At 44.0% G+C, this 18,852-nt stretch overlaps 1 long non-coding RNA gene across 1 annotated transcript; it reads right to left on the reverse strand.

Moving 5' to 3' along the window:
- Positions 1 to 8,659: 8,659 nt before the first annotated feature.
- Positions 8,660 to 18,693, reverse strand: LOC307215334. Its single transcript, XR_013838449.1, has 2 exons — positions 18,490 to 18,693; positions 8,660 to 15,310 (listed from the first exon to the last, which is right to left on the reverse strand). It is a non-coding gene; the product is annotated as an uncharacterized lncRNA (long non-coding RNA).
- Positions 18,694 to 18,852: the final 159 nt, after the last annotated feature.

Consider the following 18,852-nt stretch of genomic DNA (forward strand, 5'->3'; position numbering starts at 1 on the left):
GCTGCTCGCGCGAGATCTCTACCCCTCCCTCCCCGCCCTGGTTTGCCTTCCCCTCCCTCCCGTTTCGTTTCGTAAAGACTCTGGTGAGTCACCCCCCTCCTCGTTTTCTTCGAGATCTCGCGAGATTTCTGTCCAAATGAAATAAGGCTCTGGGAACAGAGCGGTTCTCTCTAGGTCACGTGGGCATTTCCGCTCGGTCCTGCCGCCATCTTAGGCTGTATGCGGCTGCTGAAGTGGCGCAGCCTTCAGGTGGGGGTGGGGGTATAGTGTGAGGGGCCCAAAGTGGAGAGCCGAGGCCATCTATTTCCCGAGGATTGCGAGAAGGAGCACGAGAGTTGGCGGTAACGTCAGAGTGGCGTTGCGCGACTCGCTTCTGCCTTGTGTGTGACCTAGGAGGGGTCGCCTGGCAACCAGCAGCGCAGCCAGCAGCCCCTCCCGACGCCCTGTAACCCCTGAACAATAAGGAGACGATGGCCTCCTGGCGGAGTTCCCCTTCTTACGCCTTTCCCCCTTTCCCACCCCCTTCCCTCTGGCGCCTAATGCCGTTGCTTCGCTTGGTCACAAAAACCCTCTGCAGAGAAAGGATGCATAGCGATGACCTTGTCTGGGCCTCTCGCATCATTTGCCCACGGAAATGCTGCCTTCCATTGCAAGGAGGAGTTTGGCCTCTGCCGTCTTAAGTGCGGGAGGCTTCTGACCCCAGAGGTCAAGGTCAAGGGCTGAGAGGCCGCCCAGTATTTTTAGCTCTTCAGGACGCTTCTCCAGAATGCCTGTCGCCTTGGACGCATTTTGACAAAGGAGCAGATCTCATAGTAGCCTCCCCCCCCCCCCCAACTTCATCCTCTATTCACCTGAGGAAAAGCAATTTGACAGTGTTGGCTTGCTTCAGTAGATCTTTGTATACTCAAAAAGTTTGTTTCTCCCCTTGCATACATGCTAACTTCACATTTGCACTATCTGACACAGTATGATCTTAGGCACATCTATTTTAGTAAGTCCCATCAAAATAAAATAGTGCTGCAAGTGCCGCTTGTTCTGAGGCAAATGTGTGTATTCATATGAGTTGTGTATTAGATAGGACCAATTTATTCCTTCAAGAGACAGAAAGTATCCTATCTCGCAGTGCTTGTAAATTCACTTGGCAATATATATTTACAACTCAAGTTGAAAAGCCCCTTTTTTGTTGAAGAAACTACAAAATAATTAAATTTCTCAACACTAAAAAAACTGGGTTTACCAGTATATGCATCATATGTGCATCAGGGCCACTTATGTGAACTTTTCCGCTCCTAGCATTAAGGGTGCAATTCTATATACACTTTACTGGAAGTTAAATAAACAATTGTGGTTTGGTTTGGTTCATGGGTTATTCTAAAAGTGAATGTCTTGTGAAAGAGTTGCTAATTTCCTGTGATGCATCTCATGTAGTCTGAATGAACATTGTGGAATATTTGGAGGGGAGGAGGTATGCCACTCTATCCTGAGATTGCCCAAGCATCAGTTCATCCTCTTAAACCATAGAGCCCTGAGATGCAGGGAAATTAGCCTTCTGACAGTTATCCACTGGATGGAGGAAGAAAGGCGTGGATAAAGACAATAATAAAGGCTTTATTGCTGTTTTGGGGGACCAGAAGGAGCACTGTAAGTGCCTCAACAGCAGCAGCTGGTAAATGTCTATCTCTGCAGACACACATACAAAACCTTCCGCCTGAACAAAGGAAGTAACAATGCTTGTATAACTAAGCATGGTGCTCTCCATGTTGTTTTAAAGCTGGCTTCCACAAAAGCTATAAATTATGCAAATTGATATGTGAATTCTGTGCATGTTTTCCTGAGAATAAGTCCACTGAACAAAGTAGGGCTTGCTTCTGAATCTACATGCATACAATTAACATTTGCTGGTCATGGAGAAGGACAAGAAATTATGCCCTAGGAGCACTGAAAACTTTATTTGGAAATTCGCTGGCTTCTGAGAGTTCATTAAGAACTGCAGTATACTTTCAAGCCCAACTAGAAACTTGCTTTTTTTAAAAAAAAAAAGAGAAAGCTGAAATGCCCAGGATACTGCCTTCTCTGTTCAGTATCATGACCAGCATCCTTCCACAGTACTGTAGGATACACACAGCCTTTCTTAAAGTCCATGTTCCTAGGGTCACACACAAGCATGAAAAATGTAACATTGCCAGGATTCTGCCATTTAGCTAAGCAGAAGTGTCTATTTTCATCTGTTATGGATGGTCCTTTGTATGTTAGCAAAGTGAGGCAAGGACAACAAATTCTCCCTGTTGTTTTCTGTCTGCTAGGAGGACCTGGAGCTAGTCCTCTGCCTGTGGATGACATCCAGTGCGTTTGCGTTTGTCCCTGCCTTCTAATTTGTTGACTATTATACCAATTAAGTACTGACAGTTAGCTGCATATGTACCTTAAAAAAGAAACCGCTAATAATGCCCACTCACAGCACAAAGAGCTCATAACGCACCTACTCTCAGCAGCCAGAAACATCATAGGCAGACACTGGAGAGACCTGTCAGGAGCAAGCATAGACCAATGGTGTCAAATAGTATGGGAAACAGCCTTATTAGAAAAAACTAACCAACAAACTGAAACTGACATGGGGACAAATAGAAGAAGACGCCTTCACCCTGGTATGGTTATCCTTTATCACATACACAGCCCAACAAGAACCTGCCAACAGCATTAGAATCAATCTGGCTAACCTGATCCAAAAACACCCACCCAGCCCACTCACACATAAAAACAATTTTCACTACAGCCGAAGACAACCAGCCACACCCTAGCCTAGGCCACCCCCAACCTCTCTCATCACCAAAGAAATACATGCAATTAGTAAAGAGAACCCACATAAGTCGCACACATACACAAAACAGGAATACAGTAGAAGCATTGCCACCCAACCCACACACACCCTTTACCATCCCCCCTCCACCTGTTTCCCCCTTTTCTTCCTAATGTAATACCAATGTCTCAACAAATGAAACTGATCTGTAGAAAATGTAACTTGAAAAAAGAGGCATTGCACATGCTTTTGTAAACCGGAAAATTTCAATAAAAATATATTTTAAAAGATAAAGAATAAAAAGAAGAAGCTGCCCAATAAGTGTGCAAAAGCACACAAGCAGATTCTCCGTGCACAATTTTTAGTGTGGTTTGCTTGTGCAGTTTTCTGGTTTTGTGCTGCCATTCAGTGTGTGTGTGTGTGTGTGTGTGTGTGTAAACAGTGTAACAGTATTTATAAACCTGCCACCACTTAAAAATCCATTTTGGAAGAACCAGAGCAGTTCCTTTTTTAGTGGGCCAAAATTGTTTTAACTGTGCTCAGCCTTTTAAATATGAAGCTTTGGAGTGCTGTGAGGAAAAAAGGAAGATTTGGATCAGACCCTATCCTACAGCATCTCTGACATCAGACTCATGGACATAGGCATAGCCAGGATTTTTAGTGGGAAGCAGGCTTTTTATTAGGGCCTGCCCCCCACTAATGTATTTTTATTGACTGAGGGGGGCAGCAGCCTCTCCCTGCCCCCCCCCGGCTATGCCCATGCTCATGGACCTGAAGATGTATGACTTCATCTGTTCCAAATGAGGGACTTTTGGGTGGGGAGAGTAGAGGTGTGCAAACGTATTTTGTCTCCTTTATTATTTCTTGTGTGGAATAAGGAACTGTGTGTGAGAGAAATAACATTCCAAACCAGCCCCCACAAAAGGCACACGAATAGGAAATGGGTCAAATCAAAGACAGGCCACAACAGATAAAATAGCATTGAAAACAGGGATCGCTTCCACTGCTGCTGGATATCTTAGAAGCTGCAGGAGTACAACTCCCATCATCCCTGAACACTGGACAGGCTCTTGTGGGAATCTCTCAACACCTGCCAATAATAACTGATTGCCATCTATGTTGGTTAATGTATTGCTATGGTAAAGACCTTGGGTTGTTTTGCAGTCAGTTCCCTTACTTTAGGGATCATGCTGCACAACGGAAGACCCTCAAGGCCAAACCGGAACCTTTTCTGCAGAGTTGTCCTTCCTTACCATCTGCTGCTCACAAACCAGAGGCAAGAGAAAGGTGTGGAAAAGCTGCTGACTGTGAAAACAGATATTTCTCATAGTCCATGCGGTTGGATGTGGAAGGGGGCTTAGCCCACCATCCTCCAGCCCCTCCTCAATGCAGCCGTCTCATATGACCATGTGCTGATGGTGAGAGCACATACATGCAAGCAGCTGCAGTCGTATTCCTTAGCTCTTCACTCACTTCCTCCAGTTTGCAGGGGCCGATTTTGGCCATATGGCATTCTGAGCATGGACCAAATTTGATTCCCTCCCCCCCCCCCCGAAAAAAAATACTTCTTATTTTCACATTTATTTATTTATTTATTTATTTATTTATTTATTATTTTGCGCCCCCTTGGCTTGGCACCCACACCACCCTGAATCTGGCCATGGCTTCCCTCTGCATGATCATGAAATGCCATGATTGCTTGTGCTTGTGATTCGCGTAGCCTGACTGTGTGAATCAGTCCTCAGATTCAACTTCCTGGTTTGCTTGTTTTCCCAGCTAAACAGATACCTAGAAAACTGCCAGGGCAAAGTGTTCTAGATGAAGTGGAGTGACCTGTTATTCTGAAACAATTATATTTTCCAAGAGAGTTTCATTCAGTAGCCGCCGCATGGAATGTTGCTGAGCACCAGGAGACTTCAGACTGATGTAGGATGGAGCATGGGATGTGAGGTTAAAAAGGAATGCTCTGATAATTTGGGGGGGGGGGAAAGGGTGGAGCAGGCTGCTACAAGTATGCTAGTTATCATTTCCTCCTCTCATATGATACGATGCTAAATGTATCTTTGCATTTAGCCTGCAGGGTTGTTGCTTTTAAAATGAAAATATCAACCAACTGGGGCATGTGATAATGATCAGGGTCATTGCAGGCATGGAAGGAGAAATTAATTATTTCCTCTGCTACTGTGAAAGCTGCTCTTGAAATGCAGGGACGGGTCAGCAAACTTTTTCAGCAGGGGGCTGGTCCACTGTCCCTCAGACCTTGTGGGGGGCCAAACTATATTGGGGGGGGGTGAACAAATTCCTGTGCCCCACAAATAACCCAGGGATGCATTTTAAATAAAAGCACACATTCTACTCATGTAAAAACACGCTGATTCCCAGACCGTCCATGAGCCGGATTTAGAAGGTGATTGGGCCAGATCCAGCCCCCGGGCCTTAGTTTGCCGACCCATGTGCAGAGACATAGGAAGCTGCTTGACAGCTACCTGGAGTCAGACCACTGGTCCATTCAGCTTAGTACTGTACACACTGTCTGGCAGCAGCTCTCCAGGGTTTTAAGAGAGGAGACTTTCCTACTTAGGGCTGCCGTGCACCCAGATTTTCCCAGACATTACCAGGATTTCAAAGGCGGAATAGAAATTCCAGGGGGAATTTCCGAGAGGAGGCACTTTGTCCTGGACCTTAGGCAAGTCAATCAAAAAAGTGTTCTTTTTTCGCATTTTTGGGGTCTTCCTGAAAAAACCTCAGCAACTTCCAGGCAACCCCATTCCTACTCCTACCTAGAGATGAATCCAGGAACCTTCTGCATACAAAGTAAATGCTCTCTCACTGAGCTACAGCCCTTTGGGAGAGTGGGGAGCCCCTCCCCTCCATTTGCACTATGGCTGCAAATTTCAGTTTCCTTTCTGGCACCAATAGAAGCTTGGGGGAGCAATTTTCATAGGGGAAAATAGAGATCATGGGAAATGGTTAAAGCCCCCTTGGAGTTCAATCCAGATAGGGCGCTTCCACAGCCGCACTTTTTTAAAAAACAAAAACACCATAGGAGCCAATTCCTAGGGGTTCAGGTCCCTTTGGTCTCCCAATAAAATATTTGAAGGGACCAAGCCCCTGCCCCCAAGTTGATCAGCATTACCATTCAAATAGTGTGCATGTGCCACATCATGTGATCAGTTATGTGGGGTGCGGCTTACATGACCTCCCCCAATATTTTATTCAAGTTGGCACCCAAGTTGTGTGCCATTTTCTTCTACCTGAGTCTATCCTGCACATCACTCCTCCTTCTAGGTACATCTCCTCCTAGATACAGAGAACTTGCCAGGGGAGAGAACATGTCTGAACATTCCAGGGAAGTGATGGAGGGTCTCTAAGTAACCACAGGGCTTCATTTCCAGGCCCACTCAAGGTGCTGAAGCCCTCAGTGTCCCGACTGGAAGATGAATAAAACCTGCCCTTGGTACCTCCATTCATTGGAACCTCCACTTGGAACCTTGAGAGGCAGTGAGGGGATCTGTGGAATCCTGAGCCATCCTACTGACATTGTGTGATGACAGCAAGCTTGATCCAGGCCCAAACGCAGCCCCAGCCAGCCTCCCACCTCTGCCCCAGACTTGCTGCTCTGTAAAGCCCTGTCAGCTGGCAGGCAGTGTTTGTTTCCCCTACGTCTAGAGGAACATATATGGACCATTGGTCTGATCAGGCATGATACTTTTTAGTATGTGAATTTTGAGCTCTGCTTCACTCCATGCGAGTGGTTCCATAATTCTGTGCTATAAACCTCAGATCAATTTCCCAGAAACGTTGTACTGCAAATGGAATAAATGTGCAATTTTTTGAAATGTGCATAACATAGTTAATTTGCACTTAAAAGCAATGATAACCAGAATCGAAGGTTTTTTTAAAAAATCAAAGTAAAGGAGGTTAATCCAGATTTCTACGAATGGGAAGAGCTGCAATCCTTTGTGTGACTTGCATTAGCTTGAAGATTTAGTAGAATGAGGGATCTTGCACCCAAGTTTATATGCTAGGAAGGAATTCTGATGGGAAGGAAGAGAATTGAACAAGAAAGTAATATGGTATACAGTGGAGCTGGTGACCGAGACAAGAATTTCTTGGATATTGTTAGAGACACCATCCATAAGGAACTAGAAGAGCCAAGCTATAGAAGCAAGGTACTGCCTGACAAGTCGGTTCTTGCTGATGCAGTCTTCCAGAGTCTGCAGACTGAGCATATAGCGCAGCTTCCAGTTGAGGTATCAATGCCATCTTTAAGTTGTACAGGCATGGTTCTTTTATATTATGGTCACCAGGTGTTTTGAAGGAAATTTGTTGTTTATAACAGCAAAATGCCTTCTTACTGCGGAAAATGGCCTCACTATATAACAGCTCTCTGCTTGCCGGCAGCCTTAATACCTTATGCCTACGCACAGAACCTTGAACTTTAATTACATCTGCTTTGATGCCCTCTCTTGGTTTTATGCATGACTTGAACATTTACTGCTGTTTGGCCTACATTCTAAAAGCTCCATTACTGAAGTTCACCTTCTTTAAGCAAGCTAATTTTTGGCTGAGAAACCCTGAGGATATTTTTGTGCAGCTGTGTTTGCTTTATGCAGAAGGCAGAACAACACAGAATAGCTTGTACCATGATTACTCTGCTTTCCAAGCATCATTTGGGAGGATGGAGGGTGGGGGGGGTGGCACCTAGAGTTTAATGTTTTTTAAAAAATCATTCTAAACCAGGATTTTTTTTCAGCCAGAACTCACTGGAACTCAGTTCCAGCACCAACCAGGTAGGTGCCATTGCCATTCTAAGAGAATGAAGGAGGTATTCATGGTGAGTTCCAACACCTCTTTTCCTAGAAAAATAACACTGTTTTTTAACAACACTATGATCTTTTTGTCTAGTTATGACTTATGCAGGAATAGAGATTGAAACTAAATCACTTGGACCAGCAGAGCACAGCACGACTGCTTGAAAGGTTTACACCAATATAGTTACATGTTAGTGCTGGAGAAGGTGCTAACTGGAAATCCTGGAGAGCATTTGCCAGCAAGTGACAACACTGAGCTAAATAGATCAATGGTCTGACTCAGTATAAGGCAGCTTCCTATGTTGCCCCCAATTGTGTTTTTATTCACTTGTTTTTTGTCACCCTGAGCACCTTGGAGTGGGAGGGCGGGATACAAATTTAATAAATAAACTGTTGGGTCAGCTGCTTCTTGCAGGAGCCTGGGATATGCTTTACCTCAGCTAAGAGTTTAGAATGGAATTGGTTTGCTCAGAAAAAGGAGGCAAGCTGGAAGCAACCGGGAAACAAGTATCTGAAGAGTTACACTGATTGCTTCATGATAAATGTCCTGTCTTTATAAGCCAAGTTTACCTTAGCTCAGGGAATGTGATCCAATCAGACCAACATTACAAAAAAGTGCCCCCTCTCAATGAGGGCGGTCCTATTAATCAAGAGTCTACATTTATCTACACTGGCTAAAGGACTGCATATGCATTTGGGCTCCATAAAGGAAAGGAAGAAGAGTATCCTGACAGGGCAGGAATCCACCACACCCTGCCAAGTACTATCCTGGTTACACTAGTCCATAGGAAAAGGCATGGCTGCACATATTCAGTCTGAAACAGGTTTTGAAGCTTTTGTTTTAAGAGGTATATAAACTCTGGGCTTCAAAGCCCATGTTGTTCTATTGCAGCAGTTCCATCCCGACTATATTCCGTCCCATTAGCAGCTGTGGAACTGTAGTTCTGGCGCTGGGTGGAGAATGCCTCAGGTTGTTTGTTGTGGCTCGTGGCTGAGGTTTCTGGTTGGGGTGGCTGAGGTTTCCATGCAATAAATACAATCGCCTGTGTGAGGTAATTAATAATAATAAAAAGGCTGGATTCAGCAAGAGTCATAAAATTACACAGCAGAGTCATAAAATTACAAAATTGTGCAGCACAGTGAAGCATGAGGAGCACAGGTTGCAGACACTTTAAATATCCCATTTAGTCTGCTTACAGTGCTTCCCTTCTCTATTCCTCTTGCAGTGAACAGACCATAGCATTCATAAGTTTAAATGCTTTGCTTAAAAGCTCCAGCAAGAAGCAGCAGCAAGAAGAACACAGGCAGAAATATTGGGTTTGCAAAATACGGAAAAATACTTCTGAACACATGGTCTTAACTTGAAGCAGTCGAGCCCAGACATATTGCCTGGTTGGCTTCACATGGTGGAAGAGAATGAAGAAAGGTTCACTTCCTCCTTCACTAGATATGAGGGGCGTGACTTAACTGAGTCTAGCAATACAATTCAGTGATCTTAACCCCTTCATGCATTAACTAGCCCTAAGCTTGCTAGTGATATTTGATTGCAATTTCCCAGAGTTTCTGGGCTGTGGGGTATCCTGGGGCCAGGATACACAGGCGGCAGCCATTTTAGGTGCATCCAACTGGTGCACAATCACCAATGTGCAGGTCCTTTGGGACACAGAAGAAGGCGGGATGGAGGGGAACAGGGAGAAGCCTCTCCTTGTCAAATGCTTGTTCCTCTCACAGTTATGCATGATTCTGATGAGTGCATACCCTACAATATTTCTCTGATGAAAATAGGGACATCCAGTGCTATTTTTCTAAGAGGTGCTGGAAGTCACCTCAGGAATCAAAAGGTTTGTTTATGATTAATATAGTAAATCCTTCAATATTCCTTAAAGAGCCTAGAAATTTCAACAGAATCCCTATGGAGGGTGTCTATCTGCACGTATCAAATGAATCATGACGGCAACACAGCATGAAAGGCCAGTCTTTCTTCCCAAAATGACTATCAAGATCTCATCATGGATGCAGATGTGTACGTGCATCAAAAGTGCTGTGTGTGTAGCTCTTCGTGTACAAATCCCAGAAGAGTAGCAAAGACAACAAAAAAAGTCCTATGGCACATTAAAGATTAACAAAGAACTTGAAGGTGCCACAAGATCCTTTGTTGTATTTGCATACTGTGCCCTTTCTCACACAACCATCTTTAGAATGCATTCAGATCATTTTTCTGCCAAGTGTGCATGGAGTTTTGTTTTGCTTTTTAAGGTGTTTAGGTGTTGCAAACTCCCTCTTCCTCTTAGCAGCTTAAGTTTCGGTCTCTGGTGAAGTCACTGATGATCCCAATAGTTCTCCAAGTGCCTACAAGAGCACATAGCAAAAACAAAGCAGCAGACACCAGATTAACGTCGCATAAGAAGAAGCAGGGGGCAGGGGGGACATATTCCACTGGGAAAACTCACAAGTCTCCTGCTTCCAACATACAGGTATTAGTTCTTCTTTTTCATCTCCCAATAAATGTGTTGTTATAAGAAGTAACCTTTATGAAAGGAGAGAAGCCCTTCATGTTCCTTGGTCTTTAAACTGCCAGTGCATTGCAGCCCTTGCTTAAGCCTCCGGGGAAGGTGCTATGAAATCAATGCTGTCATTAAAGTGTTTGGGAGGTCCAGAAGGAAATAAAGAAGGGAAAAACAAGGCAACTTAAAAACAAACCCTTAGGATGAATTGGGTAAACGCTATATTTGGAACGTTTGCTGAGATTTCCATAAGGTTGCCATGGAATATGCATGCATTAAAAATGCATCTTAAAAGGACAGAACTATTTGGCAAATGCATGCATTGCTCTTATAGCTTCTCTTGCAGTTTTAGTTTATAAATTTTAAAATATGCCACCCCAATGAGATCATTTTTTTTTAGCCACTTTGTCTTCTCCGGTACCTACTTCAAAAATGGCTTTTTGGCTACCACCCAATGATTTCTCTGCTTGCCTTCCACCCAGCTGAATCTTCTTACATTTTTTTAAAAGGGGGAAATGTATACAGTACATCTGAATATTTTGCATACTTTCCCATGCATTTAGAAAATGATGGTATAGCACTATTTTAACCAAAATGAAAAAATACTAACACTTCCTTTCTCTCCCACAAATAATTTTAGTTTGCATTTGCTTGATGTAGAATTATGATCCTAAATTAGAATGGTCCATGCACCCATGTAGCATTGTAAAAACCGTCAATGATGAGTTGTAAGAGGGGAAGCCCAGCCAGATGGGTGGGGTATAAATATCAAATTTATTATTATTATTATTATTATTATTATTATTATTGCCAATGCAAGTCCTCCTCAGAGTAGGCCCACTGAAATTTAAAGGCATAAGTTAGTCATGCTCATTGATTTCAATGGATTTACTCTGAGTAGGATCCTATTGCATTACAGGATGTCCTTGTGCAGGCTTCTAGTAGTGGGATATGTTAGTTGAATCTGTCTCATACTTTATGCATTTTGACATTGATTAACATGACAATTGACCTGGCATGTTTCCGTTAAGAGAAAAAATAAAAACAAACAGAAATTATTGTATAACTTCTGCATACAAAGAACCTGGGTAGCTGCCTTATCCTGAGTCAAAACATTGATCCATCAAGCTCAGCATAGTCTCAAATTACTTGCAGAAGCTCTTCTGACATCAACCCCAAACATTCTTGCTCTCTCAGGCATTTGGAGAGAACCAGTGAGACTTCAAAAAAAAAAAAAAAATTGCAGGGTTTTAGACTGTTCTGTGCTTCTTTAAAATATACTTTTAATTGTTGGTTTAACTGGCGTGTATTTTTGCAACTGCTGTTATTTTTATGATATTCTGGAAACTACCCAGGGATTACTGTGATTATTTATTTAGATATGCATACACCACACTTTTATTAAGCCTGCGAACAACATAGATTATTGCAGGATCAATAAAACATCAGTAAGAAAATAACAATAAAAAGTGCTGGATGATCTACACATCTAGATAATAGAATACATGGTACCAAGGATCTTTATGCAAAGACCTCTCATTTTCCACTGGAAGCTGAAATGGAGGGGGTTACTGGGGCCTTTCTTTTGGAAAGTTCCTCCTTGTTCAAGGAGGCTACTGACAGGACAGGCAGGGGGCAAGAAGTGAAATCTGTTGAAATGGTATGTGGCAGAGCTGGCCCAGCCGTAGGGCTGGATGACACGACTGCTTCAGGCAGCGGAAGCCTCCATGGGTGCCCCACCATTGGCACTGATTTTGGTCCAGTAGCAGATGCAGCAGCGGCAGGAGTAGGTAGATGGTGGCGGCAGGGCAAAGCAGCCCCTTCCGTTTTGCCAACAAGCTGCCCTGGTATGTGATATTGTTCCTTTCTTGGCAAACCTTCATAAAAGAACTCCTGACAGCCACTGCCAGGAGGCTGTTATGTACATGCTGGATAGATCATTCCTGGAAGGGACACAAGGCATACAATTGGCCTCTGTATTGTTGGTGCATGTTGTTCTCCTCTGATTTGCCTTCAATCAATTGCAGAGATGCGAAGAACTGCAAGCTCTCAGGAGAGATCAAATGCCATTTGATAAGTTGCAAGGGATTTGGCGACATCTTGACGCCAGGTGATAAATTTGTATGTTATTAGAACTGCAAGCTCCTTGGCCCTAGCTTTGCAAGTTCTCCCTTCCTCCTCTTCTCAAGATGGCAATTCAGCCATTGCATATGTAATATTAACAGGGCTGCTGCCATAGTAGACCTATCAGAAGCACAAATCTGCTCCGAACATGGTCCGAGCTCATTTCCAAGGCCACACCTACACAGCAGCAGAGCCAAGCCCTCGTGTTTCTTTCCCTGAGCTGCCTTGCTGTTCTCTTATCTCATTTCATTTCACTGGCCTGCGTGTTTGTGTGAGTGAACACCACTGGAAATACTGTGAGTCTCTTGTTTGTAAAAAATAAAATAAAAAATAAATGTTGTTGTTACTACAATTATACCATTTTTGTTTGATGACTGGGAGATTGAGAATTCAAGTTATTTTTTTAAAATGCTAATCTGTCAATTCTACAACAACTAACCCTCATTAACAGCTGATGGAAGTCACAGGGTAATTATGCTGAGAGGAAAGGAGAGATGTGCCAGGATATATATTTCTTTTTGACCAGTAATAGATGGTGTGAGCCTGGAAACTTGGTAATACAGGTGCACAGTAGGAAGTTGGTTTAAAGGTTGATGCTTTGAAACAAGAATGTCATATAAAAATACCATATTGGCCTGAATATAAGCCTCACTTTTTCCCCCCAATTCCGACCGTGAAAAGTTAAAGTGCGGCTTATATTCACAACCTTACAAAAATTGGCTCGGAGCAGGCTTGTCCCCGGATGTTGCCTGGTTTCGGCTGGGCCGGCTCCCAAGATGGCGGCACGGCAAGGGGGTCCCTGAGAGGGAGCCAGAAGGAGGCGAGGAGGAGGAAGGGAGGGATGAGAGAGCAAGGTCTGCTAAGAGGAGGAACAGGAGATGCAGCCATCTGCTGCGACTGGCGCTAGCCCACCGAGGTGCCTGGCTTTAGCATGTGAGTCCCAACACCCGCTGCCTCTCTCCGCCCGTACCACCTGAGAAGGGGTGTGTGCTCGTATTTATAGCTTGATTGGACCTAGGGACATTTATTGTGTACGTGTACAAACTGCCGTTGGGCAGATGGATTGCAGAACTCGATGGTGGTGATTGTAAGATGTACAAATGATGGTGACCAAATCACAAACTCTATCATTAGGTGTGATATAGGCCACCAAAAATCTGCCAGAGAGCCTAGCTTCCCATGTTTTTGGTGAAACCTAGACTGGAGCTGTTCTAGGGAACTGGAACACGTAAGACACTGAGGCTGGATTGAGACACATCAAAGAAGCATTTCATAAATGCGTTCTAAACTTTGTATAAGAAATTGGGTTGGCAAAAACAGAACTCCACAGCACCACTCTTGTACATGCTCATGCTATTCATTCATTTCTGAGTCTCATGATTCTTAATTGTGTCTCCTCCTATACAACTTAAAATACTTAGGTTGTGTCACATTTTGATTGGGCACAATATTGGCAGCACATTTTCCTTCTCAGTAATCCAACTGGCAAGAGCCTTGTCTTATACCTTTTTAAAAAAACAAAACCAGCCCATCAGAATATGGCTCATTGTATGATACTGAGTACACAACTCTGGCACACTTTTAATCAAAGAGGTAGCCAGCTAGCCATGGCTTACACCAGAAATAAGACAACAGTCCAGCAGCAGTTTAAAGCTGGCAAGTGTAACAATATGCTTTTGTGGGTTACTAAGAATGATGCATCTAGGGAAGTGGAGTCTAGTCCAAGACAGTTCATGCCACTGTATTTTTAAGAGACTAGTACTGTTTGTTTTGTTATAATGTTCAAGCAGCACTATGATCTGCTTGACAGTGTCATCGTGAGGATAAGAAGATTGTAAAACACATTGTTTAACTTAAAATGCTGTTACAAAAAGTAGAATGGTGCAGGGAATGGTTCAGAGCCTACATGCAGGCAAGCCTATCCTAGCACACAGCCACATATTGGATTGCCAAAGGCCAACATGTAAAGTCCAATGTCTGTAAACATGACTATCCTAGTTATGGCCCAGATTCTGTTCATCTTTTGTTCTTTAGGCTGCTGTGAGCACATGTCAGGACACTAATACAGTCGTACCTTGTTTTGCGGCTGGAATCCGTTCCGGAGCCCCGGCCGCTAGCTGAAAAGGACGCAGGGCAAAGTGCCGCGTCTGTGCACGGAGCGGTTTGCACTTCTGCACGTGCGCAAGCAACAAATCCGGAAGTAACCCATTCCGGTATTTCCGGGTTTACTGTGGACGTTCGCCAGAATGGACGCTAGACAAGGCGGACGATCATGGAGGTATTACTGTACCCATTAAAAATCTTCACTCCTGCAAATGGTGGTCTAAGAACAAGGCAACCCCCCCCCCCCACGACACACGGGTAAGCATGGAAGGAGAGACCATGCCTCAAAGTATGGCACCTGCACTTACTCCAACTCCCCCAAGAAAAGAAAGACGTGGAAAGCACTCAAGGCCACAGAGTATCTCCCACCAGAATAGGGACAAAATGTGGATTGGCTTAACATCACTACCTTATCTGCGAGGCCGCAGGAGTATTCCTTGTAAAAGGGGATATAGGGTAAATCTGTACTGTGTAAAAACAGAGGCCCATTGCAAACAAACTTCCACTACATCCCAGGGAAAGCAACGAGGAGCACAATAGCAGACTCGTCTTTGGGTATTGCCGCTGCTGGCCAAACAGTCACGACGCTCATGCGTGTAGGATATGAACCAGGGCATATGGAACAGAACAAACTGAAACTACAGAGCAACTCCCTACTGTAGAAAAGATGAGTAACGTTGCAAATGGCTACTTTGTGTTCTACAACTGGTGCAGCTGGAATGGAGACCCTGGGAGCTTTTCATTGGGAGAGGAAGGACAAAGATGAGATTTGCGGACTGTAAGAATCCCTAGGTGATATGACACTCTTCCCCATATTCACTCACGTAACAGCGCCACCTGCCCGCAATGAGCATCTAGTCATCACTGTTCTCGTGTTTCTCTTGTCGCTCCACAAGTATCCAGGCAGCTGTTCTCTACCTTTTTCCCTGCCAAGGACTCAAGGCAGCTTACAGATAAAAATGGTGGTCCTGCAAAAACAAATTAGACATGAGCTTGCAATATCTCCAAATCTGGGAGAGTTGTGTACTGCTATTAACCAAATGAAAAACAAAAAAGTCAGTGGACCTGATGGGATAACTGCCAAAGTCTTCAAAGTGGGCAGAATTGAATTTACTACACACAAGCTCATCGGAAAAATCTGGGAGAAGAAATCCTAGCAGACTTTAGGGATGCCAAAATTATCAATATTTTTTTTAAAAAAAGTGATAGAATGTATTGCGGAAATATTGAGGCATCTCTTTATTAGCTGCAGCCAGCAAAATTCTTGAAGGATCTTAGCAAACCTTCTCCTAACTATATATGAGGACACCCTTCCTGAATCCTGGTTTTCGACCTTCTTGGGGGGGGACGGGGACAGTGGGTATGATTTTCACTGCTCGACAGCATTAAGAAAAATGCAGAGAGCAAACCCAACTCCTGTATATGGTGTTTATTGACCTAAGGCCTTTGACGCTGTAAATCATAACGGAATGTCCTCTCCTTGAAAATGTTCTCAAGAAATGTCCTCTTCTTGAAAAAACACACAAGACTGCAGAGGGGTGGTGGAACCAAAAGGGCCCTCTCTTGACACCCAAGAGGATCTGTAGAACTGGAAGCATCTTTCAGATATTTGGGGCCTATGTTGTTTAGGGTTTATAATAAAATGACATGTTAAAGTTGCATGCCTTGGCAGACTTGCCAAAACAAAAATGTCTGTTGCAGGTGCTGAAAACAACATGGTGATGGCACTTGCCTAATATTAATTGGCAGGGCGTTTCAGAGTGTAGGTGCAGAATGGTCATTATGTGGCACTTGTAGAAGTGCCAGCTCCACAGATCGAAGCCGTCAAATGGGCGTAGATGGGGTAAGGCAATCCTTCAAGCAAACTGGTCCCAAGCTGTTGAAGGCTTTATATACTAATAATAACACCTTGAATTTGACCTAGTAACAAACCAGCAGCCAGTACAGATCTCTGAGCAGAGGTGTAATATGCTGACAGGGTCTCACTCCTGTTACCAGTCGTGCAGCATTCTGCACTAACTGCAGTTTCCAGACCAAGCACAAGGGAAGCCTTACACAGAGTTCATTGGCAAAATCCAATCTTTAACGGTGCCTGGACTACTACTGTACTGTGGTCAAGTCCAGGAACGGCTGTAGCTGTTGTACCAGCCAAACTGACAAAAGACGTTTCTAGTTCTTACATTCAGACATTACTGAAATATTAATTGTCACTGCAGATTTGCTTCAAGTATCTGTCATATCATGAGAAACCATCAACCTGCCTGTATAAGGCCCACTGTTAGTATCACATCCATAATTTGTAGTTGCACCACTTTTCCCAAAACCTTTGGTTAATGGATTAGTTACCTTTTTTACCCATGCCCTTAGAATAATTGGTTTTCCTGGCGGTTGGCATTTTTATTCTTTTCTCCCTTCAGTCCCACAGCTCCAATGCGGCTTAATCTGTAGCCACAGAGTGATGGACTCTGTATAAGCTCTCAATGTGGTATTATTGTCAGCTGTGCCTCCAGTGACAAAAGCTGGTTCCCAAAGCATCTCCAGACTGTATGCTTGCTCCTTCAAGGGGAGTACAACCGTCTCCAGGGCAGGCAACTGGCTAATTTCTCAGACACGGATGTTACATATGTAAAAGACAATCAGAAACTGGAGGTGTGTAGTTGCTGTGTACACACTCCCATTTACTCTGCATCCCATGTGCTCCTGTTGATTGTGTGGGAAGTGGTGTACACACACACCAGCTTCAATCCAAATAAAGAAACAGAACAACCTAGTTGCATTTTAATGTGCCTTGCATCCAAACAAAGATTGAATTGGATATTAGTTTAGATGCTGCTTTTAAAAAGGCAACAATATCTGAAATGGTTCATATAGTTTCCATTGGATCTAAAAAAGAATTCAGTACATATCAGAAGTCTGTCATCTGCCAATGCAATTCATCCAATAAAAAGGTATTATTAGAATGAAGCACAAAGACTCCTTTGTAAATGAATGGCAGTTTTATTGTGCACACAGCTAAAAACAAAAGTAGAGAGGTCCCCTCACACTTTAAAACTTTTTGGTTAACCTAAACTGTTCATCACCATCTGTACAAAGAGTAGATGTATGTACTGTATTGCCTAAACACCAGCTTCTGGGCTAGGGTGGGATATTTCATTATTTATCTGCAAACTGTTGTTGTATGCTGAAATGATTTAATAAAAATAAAGAACACTATAAAAAGGTATTATTTGAAGAATTTGGATATTGCCTGTCCTAGGGATCAACAGACAGAGTATTTCTCCAAAATTGGAAACTAACAAGGGATGTTGTAGACCTTGGGTCTGAATTGAAAGGTGTAAGCAGAGCGGCTTCTTAGTTTTAAAATGGGGTTCTTTACCTATGTTTCAGGGGATCTGTACCCAAAAAATACCAGTACTTTTTTCTCCCAATGCTGTAAATAAAATTTGTATGCATATTTTGTGTTTAGTTTTTGTGTATATATGTGTTTGTGTATATTTTTTCTGGGGAGGGGGGTCCATAGCTTTCATCAAGTTCTCAGAAGGGCCCATGGCCCAAACATGGTTAAGAGCCACTGGTTTAAAAGAAACATGACAGCATTACCTAATCTCAGCAAGCAAGGATATTTTAGTTTGCCTGAATGAAAGCCTCCCAATTCTCTAATGGCCTAACCCCGACTCGTTTTTCAGGATGGTTCCGATTGCCTTCCAACAGCCTCCTGCCAAGCAGGAAATCAGCAAATGTGAAGCTTTTCTCGCCCATTCTATCTGCGCTGACAGCTTCACCTGCCGAATCGCTGCTTGCCGTGACGCAGCTTTTAAATGCCAACACAGCCCCGGCGGGCGGGGAGGGGAGCGAGAGAGAGAGAGAGAAAAAAAAGCCCTGACAAGAGCACAAGCTCCATTGCCGCTAAAAGGAAGGCGGCGCGCCTTACATAACCTGGTGTGGCCGTGCAAAGGGAGCAGCAGTGCAGCTGGAATCAAGCAGGCGTTTTATCCTCTGCAGGGACAGCGCAGATTCGAAAGGGAGGGCGACAAATTTGAGGGGCAATTTGCTAAGGAAGGAGCCCAGTGGATTATTATTTTTTTTTTAAAGACAATTTTCAAGTCAATTACAAAACAGCAGGAACCGCCTATGAATAATAACATACCAGAAAGTGGGGTGGGGGCATTAAGTCCCATTTAACTTCTTATTGCGATTTTCTTCGGGGTAAATATACACGGGGGATGTTTCGCCGGCAGCCCGCGATTTCCAGGGCGCGGGCAGCAGCAGCGGCTCTCCAACGCCTTTCCCACGAACTCTCGTCATGGGGGACGGAAAGGAGAAGCGGGAGCGGCGGGCGCTTCGCTGCCATTTTGCGCATCCTTGCGATTTTTTATGGCAGGGGAGACGGAGAAGCCGCGTCCTGCATTGAACCGAACGGGGAGGCTCGGAGCGCGTCACGTGCCCCACAGACTTTTCAAGTACCCGGATGCCGGAACTACATTACCCGTCAGGCCCCTGACGCCTCTAC

This window comes from Podarcis cretensis, assembly GCF_951804945.1.
Source record: "Podarcis cretensis genome assembly, chromosome: 4".
In the NCBI taxonomy this organism is placed as follows: Eukaryota; Metazoa; Chordata; class Lepidosauria; order Squamata; family Lacertidae; genus Podarcis; species Podarcis cretensis.